Source organism: Acromyrmex echinatior, unplaced genomic scaffold (genome assembly GCF_024713525.1).
Source record: "Acromyrmex echinatior isolate Ae372 unplaced genomic scaffold, ASM2471352v2 Scaffold40, whole genome shotgun sequence".
Taxonomy (NCBI): domain Eukaryota; kingdom Metazoa; phylum Arthropoda; class Insecta; order Hymenoptera; family Formicidae; genus Acromyrmex; species Acromyrmex echinatior.
Window position 1 is genome coordinate 298 of NW_028259073.1, and position 11,844 is coordinate 12,141.

General features: G+C 30.0%; 1 long non-coding RNA gene across 3 annotated transcripts; it reads right to left on the reverse strand.

Annotated features, from left to right (window-relative positions):
* Positions 1-1,271: 1,271 nt before the first annotated feature.
* LOC105148142 (uncharacterized) lies at positions 1,272-7,633 on the reverse strand. Of its 3 annotated transcripts, none has more exons than XR_846390.2 (3): positions 6,253-7,633; positions 4,154-5,688; positions 1,272-2,886 (listed from the first exon to the last, which is right to left on the reverse strand). It is a non-coding gene; the product is annotated as an uncharacterized LOC105148142 (long non-coding RNA). The 3 variants fall into 3 exon arrangements; XR_015548422.1 differs by having other exon boundaries at positions 3,556-5,688; XR_015548421.1 differs by lacking the exon at positions 6,253-7,633 and adding an exon at positions 3,967-4,043 and having other exon boundaries at positions 4,154-4,840.
* Positions 7,634-11,844: the final 4,211 nt, after the last annotated feature.

The window sequence follows — 11,844 nt, forward strand, 5'->3', positions numbered from 1 at the left end:
ATGAACCGCATTAGAGACCTAATGCGAATCGCGCCATTTAACATCCAATTTTGATTGGTCCGCCATTTTTCAACAATTCCTAGACCTATATTCAAATGTCTATATTATACGAATGGGCAATGCACGTATCGATACGCTAAAAATCGTTTGTAAACTAATTTATTTTGCGAAAAATCAATTTTTCCAATCAAAATGGGATCCACTTTAAACCGATATCTTTATAAAGAATCTTTATAAAGATCGCTTCTTTTTTAACAAGGTCTACTTTGAATCGATATAATCGATTTTTAATATTCCGATACGGATATCGCCCATTTAAACCATATACATATATGCTCGTATTATTATTAAAATCAAACAAAACCAGATTAAACATTTTAAAGTTATTATCAGACAGATGCAGAGATATGCATTTTTCATTGGTGTCTAATTTTTTCCAACATTTGTTGCTCATAATGCATGACGTTTAGCATTACGTTGAAATATTTTATATTATGTAATCTTTAGTTGCAAAATTTGTGCAAAATGAAGCTGCATTCATTTTTTCAATAATTTATAATTTATAAAATATCTTAATGATATTATTAAATGATTACTTATTTAAGTCATCAGAGCCTTTAACCATTATTAGATTAAATCCATAGATGGAAGTTCATATGGATGACGTTAGCTAAAAAAGTCAAAACATTTTTACCTGAAATTAGAAATCTACAAATCGTATCAGAGCATACTTATCTTGATACATTTAATCAATAGTTAAAAGTGTGCTATACTTGTTACAAATCAAATAAGTATGGATGTTCAATGTATGGAATAATGTGACTTACCATACTTGCGAAAATTAATTTACAGGTTACAATATAACATTCGCATCAACTTTCAGAAGCCTGGAAAACTTTATATTGTTTTATCTGATACGGAAATAACACATTAGCGAACACTCTTTGGCTCACTATTTCGGTTTAAGTGAGCGAATTCAATGAACTTGCTCTATCTAAATGAATTAATAGTGCAATCTTTTTCAAAACCACAGCAATTTTTTTCGATCTCTTTAGTATATTATTCGATTTGCTGACTCGATGGACACCGAGTCAATGGTCTGTTCTTTTTAACGAAAAAAGAGTAGAGCCATGGCATACAAAAAACTTAAACAGTAAAACGTAAGCAGTATGCGAGTTAACCAATCACAAGCCTAATTTACACCGAGGATTCGGGGCTGTATACAAAATTCCATAACAATATGCGTAAGATATAAACTTAAGTCGAACCAATTAAAGTACTGTTTTAGATTACGTAATCTAACGGAAATGGAAATAATAGTAAACTTATCCATAACTTCGCAATAAGATGAATTTCAACCGATTGAAAATCCTTATGGATAAATTTACTGTTTTCCATAAGAGTACGTAGATTTGAAGCAATATCCTGCTTGACTCATCGGCTTAAATTCACGCTTTAAGGTTACTGTTACAGAAATTTTATGTGCGGCAGCCCTCAATCCCAGTCGGAATGTAAGAACCAATCAACTGCAGTCGAACATTCCCTTACCATTTGACTGTAACAGGAGAATGCTTGACTACAATTGGTTGGTTTTTGCATTCTGATCCGGATCGAATCTTCGATGTAAACTACGCCACAGTAGAGTCGGTAAAGCCATAACGTAAGCTGTAGCCAATCCAACATGTTAATTTTCTTACTGCTTCTTACTACCTTAAATTTTTTGTGTGCCACGGCCCTTTAACCTATGCAGAATTCCAGGAAATACAGCTAAAAAAAATAAACCATCAACTAGTCAATTCGAGTTAACAAATCAAATACGCTATTTGATTTTATTTAATTTCTTCTTTTTACTTTAATGGCTTCCGCCACCTAAGACAAACGAAAGTCAATTCAATTAAGGATGCGGTCTCACCACAGTATAAGTACATACAGTATGAACACTGAACTTTTTATGTGGTTCTCAATTTTTAGTGCGCATGAGTCGATTTCCAATCAGGAATGTAATTGCCTTCAGCAAGTTGAAATTGCAGATTATATTAGGTTAGCTAGACCCTCCTCCTCATAAAATATAATTAATCCTTTCGCCTACAATATTGTGTGAAACTCGTAATAAAGAAATTGGGCCAAACATGAATATCACGTGATAAGAACCGTACGTCGTACGTACAAAGCTTAATTTTTTTTTAATTTGTAAGAGAAAAATATGGCAAAGGGTTAATAAAATTAAGTTTTATTAAAAAATTAAATCAAATTTTTTCGGAGACGCTATATTGTCTAGATTATTATATTTGTATACGATAAAGTATTCTTGTAATAAAGTATGCGTGCGTACATGCGTGCGTCATTAAATTACAACTTTACATTTAATTATAATTTTCATGCAATATATTTTATTATTTTTTTCATACATAATTATTCAATTACAATCTTCATATAGTATTTAATCAATTATTATTTTTATTTATTACTGTTTAATATTATTATTATTGTTAATGTGAATATTATTTTTATATGAGTTCGTTAACATTATGTTATTATAAAATTCTGATTTAAAAATACTCACTAACAATTTTCATGACACGACCGAATTATGTTTTGTTTTTTTTTAGAAAAATCATTCTATACCTTTATAAAAACTCAAATTTACAAGCGCTTTTCCAATCCACAACATGACGGCGAGTCACGTGACCTGAGGTCCACTATATCAAGGTGCCGACGCTCAGTATTCCATACTGTATATACTTATACTGTGACGTTGCTGTAGTTTACATCCACTTTGTCAGAGGGCAGTAGTGCGCGGCAGCATTTTGCAGTTACAGGTTTTGGGCCATCATGTCCTCTCTCAGGTTTCTCTCTGCTCTGATACATTAAATTGCCGTGGCACTTCTGCGAAATTGTCGATTAATTTAATCAACAATTGATAAAAGAGTCCCTTAATTAGAATCTTAATAATTATGTTATTGCGCTACTGATTGCGTAGAACACAAAGGCCGCATTTAGAAGACAAGCAACGGTTTAGTTTTGCTTATTGTTAACGTGTCTATTGATTCTTTATCTCTCATAAACGAGTTATCATGTTATTACACGAATATTACGTTAATAATAACATTTTAATAATTTATTCCTGCTTATCATTATAAAGTTTACAGATTCCTTATCTTTAAAGCTACTCCTCGTTTATAATCCTAACAAATAAGCTGACATTATTCATCGTCATTTTGACGTAACAATAACATTTGTAATCTCAAAATGATGACAAATAATGTCAGCTTGTTTGTTGAAATGAGAGTAATATAGTGTAGTAAGTAAACCGTAAGAAATTGACCAATCACAATCGAATGTGAAAAGTATAATCGATTATAATTGGTCAATTTCTAAGCTTATTTACAATATTACACTCATTGTAAACGATCCATAAAAGCCTTAGAGCATATACTAATGCGAACATATGTTTTACATAGTAAACTGACAAGCCGGCAAATAAGACAAAGAAGAAGATATTTGGTAATGATCTTTCTCTCTTCTTCAACTTGTAATTGACTCATCAGGCCTCACCTCTGTTCAGTGACAGCGGATGACAGTAGCGAAATATGATCCCTGTTGATCCCTGCTCGTGCGATGTTATAAAATCTTACAAAATGCCAGCCTTTTGTGTTTTGATTCTCACATGCAAAGCGACAGACGAACAAATTATTTCACAGATAAATTAATGAAAAGTATAAACAAATATTCACTTTAATGTTAATAACAAAACTTCCCTATTCGAACGCTCTTGATAGAAAACATCCAAAATTCCTCTCTCTGTCTTACTTGTTTGCATCATTATTCAGCATAGTTTACTCGCTCCATTAATATATGCTCTAAGATAAAAGCAAATTATTCGTACAAATATAAAGCACTAAGCAAAGATTTAAGCAGTAAGCAGAGTGGCTAATCTTAGTAGAGAACGTGAAGTTACTGTCTTACTTTTTTAGTGTCATTGGCCGATCCCATACTGCTTACATTTTTATGTTTTTATACGTATTTATCAAGTTTAATATTTGCTAATTTTTATAATAAAATTGTATAGCATGTAAAAACATAAATCAATCTTTTTCTATGTTAATCTTAAGATTAGTATCAAATAGATAGATAGTATCAAAATATTACTTACATATGTTGTTCTGTAATGACAACAGTAACTGATAAGTAATTGAAACATTTTTTTTTAGTAACTGTAACTCGTTAGTTTTTAGAGTTGATAACTTCTAAAACTTATTAGCTACTTTTTAAAACAAAAAACTGTAATTATAACTAATTATTTTTACAAAATTACTTTCCCAACTCTGAAGATTAGTAACGTAGAAAATGTGTGCATATATGCATGCAGTCTATACGAAGTTAGTTCTCTTTTTTAGAATTAATGTATTTTGAGAATAATATTGAAGAATTTTGAGAATAATACTGAATTATGCTAGATATGTGCTGTATTGTGCCTGAAAATTAATATGAAAAATACATTTAAAAAATGAAAAAAAAAAAAAGATTTTTTTGGTCAGTTGATTATACTAGAGAGCCTATAATCAGAGTGGCGCCATACGAGTCATCACTTGTGATTGGTCCGCCATGTTTTAGCCATTCCCTCCAGTTTTTTAAATGCATTATTTTCTAAATTTTGAATTCATGCTAAAAAATGCTCAAAAATTGACAAATTTAAAAATGATAATAAATAAATATTTATATTGTATATAAAATAACAATATATATATAATATTGTAATAAATGGGTCATCTAAAAAATATCCGCGGTTTTTTGTCACTAGATGTGTGTTGATGGTCATATATCTAGTGACAAAGTACCGCGGATACTTTTTAAATGACCCAATATATATATATATATATATATATATATATATATATATATATATATATATATATATATATATTTATGCATAAAAAACTTTTTACCGGAAACATAAATTTTATTCTCACAATTACCATTTATCTTAAATCTAAATCTTACCGCGTTCATTATACTCGAAGTGGAAATATAATAGTATTGATAATTGATTCCGCCATCGTAGTTCAAAACTAATAAAAACTTTTACAAGATCATCCAGACTCTAATATAGGGACTCTATTAAAACTAGATTGATATTGGCAACTTCTCAGATAGCAAAATGTCGACATTGTGTCAGCATAGCGCACTCACGATTGTGGATAGACATGTCGGCATATTTGCAGCAATTGAGTCGGCAAATGCGATACATGTGCGCAGTATGCTTTGTTATTAAATCCTATCAGAACATGTATATATAAAATCTATAGCAAAATAAAATTTCAAAAACATAAAATAGAAAAACTTATAAAATACATAAATTTCATAAAAGAATTTCAAGAACACAACATAAAATTGTAATACTAATATATAATGTAATTCTAATTATATCCTGAATTTCTGATCTATTATAGCTATGCAGAATGCAGACGTTATTAATGCTAATTAACTGTCGTTTTCGCTGTTTAAGTCATCGGTTTCGTTAATATTATCGCTATTTGAATCATCAGTTGCATCACTATTATTTCCATTATTTTCAACATGCAGCACATCTTGTTGATTTTGGAATCGTTACTTTGACCTCAATGCTTCGGTAATGGCCTCCTTGAATAGTTTGTATAAATTTAAAATTGGGATTTGCTGCCATTGCTTCTGTATGGGCATAAAAAAATAATATAAATTAATGTAATTTTTTTCATGTAAATTCTTCTGCTGCAAATCTTCAGATTCTTAAGAATATTCGAATTTTGTAAGTGATATCTTTTATATATTGTATATAAAAGAATATTGTATATATAAGAATGTTTTCATGATAAAAAGAAACCTATAGGAATGTATAGAGAATATATGTAAACAATAATAATTATAACAATATTAATAATATAATTTATTAATAATTTATCTTCTAGATCTAGCAAAACAAGTCCAAAAGATGTCTATAGCTTTGTTCTATCTAAAGAATTATACATGTGAGAGTCATCATATATTAGAAAAGAGAGAAATTATAATTGATATTGTTATGATTTTGATAGACGAAAAAAAAAACAAATTCTAATGAGAAGCACCTACACAAAAAGAATGTTTTATTAATTTTCTTATGTGCGACTTACAATATGATTATATAGTTTATCAATTGGAACAATTTGTAAACTACAAGACATTTTTCGCATAATTTGGGAACTGAAACAAGGCAATTATACAGAACTCAGTACTCACCTCCAACATGAAATTAGACTCACTTTTTGCACGAAACGAAATAATTTGGCAAAAATAATTGTCGCTCTGTCGCGCGAAGCAAAATATGAATCGTTGAAGTTGACTATTTAGGTTAAGAAATTTGATGGACAGTAGTCATAATAGGTTCTAATTTTAGATCATCTTAAATATAATGTCTTTAAGTCGCTAATGCGGCCCTTTGATTGACTTATGACGTACTGTATTTAAAATGGTTTTAAATATATAATCCGATTATGAATACCGGCTAATATGACACCGACGAGATGAAACGATGTGGACATGCACCTTGGCAATATGCGCATATTTTGTAGTAACATGCGCATGCTCCATGGCCACATACGCATGCGAAAGCATGCGAATTTGAAATACGTGTGTAATACTTTATTTGTGATTTCAAATAAATATGATCTATTAAATCGTCACTTTGCATGGAAAGTAAATGTTTGGGCAGAAGCTCTCTTCTCTTGCATTTCCACCTCGGAAATTGTGGCCACAGAACATATTCATTGTCGCTACACCTCATCGACATGACAGATGTAATTCTGTGTACTGATCTTATTAATTAATATTTATCGAAATGTAAAAAATATAAATACTAATAATGTACTTTAGCGTTGCCTCTATTAACAGCAAATTTCTTGAAAAGCATGCTCTTATCATCTTTCTGCACATTTATAGTTGGTGATATCCATGTTGTGAATATTTGATTATCCATCATCAATACGAGTAGTTATGCTGACATCAATCTTGATAATCATGGTGCAATGTTTCACGTTAAAACTTTAATTTCAGTAACATTTTGGAATAATATCATTAACAGAACAATGTTAATATTTTTATTCGAATACGTTTCATTATTAAAATCATAATTTTTTAACATGTAAATTTCTGTATATGACACATGCTGCACTAGATCCGGCACAGGAGCAGTAAATAAATCCGACAAGACTTGCCAACTTTTATGCTTCAGCATGTTTGGTTATCTGGATTATAATTAATTTTAGTTTAATCAAAATAACTACTTAAATCTACTAATATTAACAATAGATAGAGTTTTAGAATAAAGGAACAGAGTATACATATCAAAATAAATCTTTAGATAGAAAAAGTTATATGTCTATCCTACATTCATTAAAGAATTCGATTTCTAGAATCGATTTCTGGCGCTTTCATTTATTATTAGTTTTGTACGTATTTATTCCATGTGGCGCTACCTTTACATCATGTGTGTAATTTAATTCTTAAGATTACTCTCTACATTATCCACGCTCAAAATCGATCCGAAATTCACTGCTAGTGTTAAAAATTTTATATTGGAAAAGAAGGGGAAACAGTTGCTTAATAAGCCATATGTAAAAAATGTTTAAAAAATGATTCCAAAATTCTTTTTATAAATAATTAATAATGATTACTTACACGAACGTTTTTATTAGAAATATTCATATTTAAGGCCGCAGCACAGATTTCTTTTCTTCCCTAAGTGGATTTCTCGACTCACAAAACAGGTCCAAGTAATAGCATATTCGATTTATTGACTCGACCCGACTCCGAGTCAGTAAATCAAATATGCTATAAGTTTTGGAAAATGGGATCTCGAAAAAGTAATACGACTAATCAGAATCATTTTGTTCGTATAACACGCTAAAATTCACATATATTATGAGCTATAACTACGTTTTCCAAAATTCACTGTTCAAAATATATAATATATGTAACGTGAAATCGTCGTGGATTATAAATTAGAGTTTTATACAATTTATACGTATTTTATACGTTTTTTACGTATTTTACTATATAATATCGCAAAATGTAAAATACCTTCGGATAACTCAATTCTATTTGCTAGTAAATGACTAGAGTTTTCGACTTTTCAATTAATATATAAACATTGTTGAAAATGACAAGATGTTGATGTAATGTAATATTGATAAGAAGTGAATAAATGTTTATTAAAAATATTTTTTATTTATGTTATTGATCTTTATAGAAAATTTAAATTAGCTATGATACATCGAGATAAGTAAATGTGTGTGTTTAAATGAAATGAAATATTTACGGATGATAATGAAGTAATCTTCGAAGTCGGTCAAAAAGAGCTCGACGACTGGCATAATACTCGCTCTTGACGATAAACATTATGATATATACTTTCTTCTTAGAACCAAAGTATGTCCTCAAAGGTTTTCCAACCACTTATGAAGTCAAAGAGGAAACTGGCAATGTTGACACAGTTGGATTCACTATCTAATTCTTTAGGTAAGAAGACTGGTTTCAAGCATTCGGTTGAAATATTATATTAGTAGATTTACCTCGGGGAGTTGATCATGAGCTGTTATTAGTGTACAAAAATTACCCTTGATTGAGTTAACCTTTAAATTATCGGATTACATAAGATTATTTAATACTACCTCAAATTATTTCGGATTGTCAAATACTACCTCATATTATACCTAAGATTATCTTAACGTATTTAACATTATGTCATATTTTCTAAGATTTTTCTAAATTTATTTTACTCATCTTACCTTATACATGAAGTATTATTTCTTCAGATCATTCTAGAATATCTTTATAGACTATCTAGAATATTTTTATAGATAACTATGATAAGTATCTTCGAGGACATCGATTTCAGATTTTCTGCTTAAAAAAAACGTAATTTTATAAAACAAATATTTATTGCATACAGAAACAAAAATATAAAAATTTCGCAAATAGAATATGTATTATATGTATAAAGATATATACAGAGTGCGTTATCAAAATCTGGATAAATCGAACAATTTCTTTAAACAAAATGTTTTTAATGAAAAATTAAATATTACAAAAAATCCTTTTACATAGCACTTAGGGGAATCCCTGTAGAGCACAATTATTCGATATATTCCTTATTAGTTTGAATGATGGCCTTTATTCTCGGCTGCGTTCACACGCATGTTGTAATGTAGCGATGTCCATGCCGACGAATATTGCCTCAAATAGGTCCTTAATGATGTCACATTGGGAATGCCGAGACTTGTTTGTGACCCTTACACTTCATATGTAGTTGAAAGGGTCACAGTAGTAGTCCAAGGGATTTAAATCTGGACTGTTGGGAGGCCAGAATTCCTTGGACCAAAACATATCGACGTTGTCTGAGAGCCAATTTTGAATCAAATGACCAATTTTGAGAATGACTGTTTACTAAAAGCATCAGGCTTTCTCGGACACTAACAACAACCTCTGGCGGAGGCACAATATAGCGAAAAATTTAAATTTAAATTTGTCCGGATTTTAGTGATGTACCCTGTAGTAACAAGTTCGACTATTCGTAACGTATGAAATTTTTTAATACTGAAAAAACAATATCCAATTGAATATAAATATTAATAGGTATTTTATAAAATAGAACGTATTTATAAAACACTAATAATAATACAGACTTTTTGTTAAACAATATCAACTTAAATTAAAAATTTTGCTAAGATTTATTTGATCAAACTTATAACAGTGCTCGGCACTAAATGCTCATTTTGAGCTGATTCCTGCAGGCGATGCCTACTGTCCCCCACTATCGCTCTAAACTTAGCGGCCTTGCCACGTGACGCTCTGGCTTAGGAGCGTCCCTATGTTATAGTGTTTCAGATCCAGTGAGAAATGATAGTAAAATCAACATCGAATCGATGCGAAAACATCAAATCGTCAAATCGACATCAATTTCATTGTCATTTCTCACTGGGAAATGACCGCCAATATTTCGTGATCGCTGATAGAGCGGACTAAACTAAATCCTCTATCATTTTACAATTTTCATAATAGTTAATAAAATATTAATTACTAAAAATCGTCGAATATTGGTTTTCAATAATTTTTTACTCAAGTACTATCAACTTTACAGAGAAACAACAAGAGACAAAAATTGTTAATTTCTTCTCATAGAGTTCTGAGAATTTTTTCAGAATTTTTTAATCAACTTTTCAATATTGAATTTTTTATTGGCAACTTTTGTTATCAACATAAAAAATGCGATACTACAAAATTCTGAAAAAATTCTCAGAGTTTTATAAGAAGAAAATAAACAATTTTTGTCACTTGTTTTTGCAAAATGATACAGGACTTTTCGATTCAGTTTAATTCGCTTTACACATGAAATATTTGAGGATTAATCTGGGACACCCTGTCCCAGATACATTCCAGGATCGTATCTTTTGTCGATTCAACCGTCATTAAAGAACATCTTTCTTGCTAAATAATTTTTTTTTTTTTTTTTAATGATGATTTATCAAAACTTGTAGATAAGGATGCATTTCATAATTTTTAAATGCTAAATGTGTATTCGCAGCCTGAGAGAGAAAGCATTATAAGATATGGTACTGCGAAAACCTAACGCTAACAATTTCTAGATTATAAAAAAATAATTTTTTTACAAACTCAATTTTTTACGTCAAAAATCGATTGAAAATATACATATTATCGTAAAAATGTTTATCTATGACGTTCAGTAACTTCAAAAATCGAAGATTATCTTAGATTTATACCTCAGATTATTTGAGATTACTTTAAGAATTACCTATGGATTATTTGATATTATCCTTAAATTACTTAGGATTTCCTATTTCCTACATTATCCAAAATTACCTGAGAACGCTAAAGATTATTTACCAAAAAGCTTGGATTACTCAAAATTTCGTTTGGAATGCCGCTGAATTACCTAGCTCTTGTACAAAAATTACCTCCGTGACCAACCCCCCGATTTATCTGTAGTATCAATGGTAAATAAATAATCATTGATTCAATTAAATCACGTGAAAAAGATCAGAATAAGGTGATCGAAGAGCTTTACAAATTGTATTGTCTCTGACCCAAACAATCAATTAATTTCTTGTTTAAATATGGGCAAACAAATCCTTGGTTGGTTCAACTAAATGAGTTTCTCAATGTATGCAATCAAAAAAATTTTTATGATAAAAGAAAGTCTTGCTATTATAATGTGCCATAGGTTTTAATTTAATATTTTTCATGGTTTGTGTTTTTCTAAAAATATGTTAGGATTCGCATGTGAGTTTTCCTCATTAAAAAATTCTTCTGGAATCCTAAAATCGATCTATACAACATTTCGGCCGGAAATGATTTCAAATCTTTTTTAAATAATGCAGTCCTAATAAAACAGTGAATAAAATCTATCCAATTTGCAGTTTTGTGACACATAACTTTTTAATGCATTTTTCAATGTACAATACTCCACGATTTCATTGGGAGAAGAATGGTATGCAAAAGTTCTAATCCTTTCACATCCAATTAAATTAGTGAAAGCTTTAAATAAGCTGCTTCAAATTAAGAACCATGATCAGTCGTGACGGACGTAAGGACCATCAAATCTTAAAGCCCTGTGAGTATAAAAGATAGTAATAGTCTTTGCTGAAATTTCACTCAAAGGAATTGCTTCAAGCCATCTAGAAAACCTATCATTTATTTGATAACGCAATGGGAGGGTTAGCATACATCCCTTCACATTGCCAAGAGTGCCTAATAATTTTTGCCTAATATTTTATTTTAAATTGACCAATTAGCGATGTGCGCTATCGAATCCCT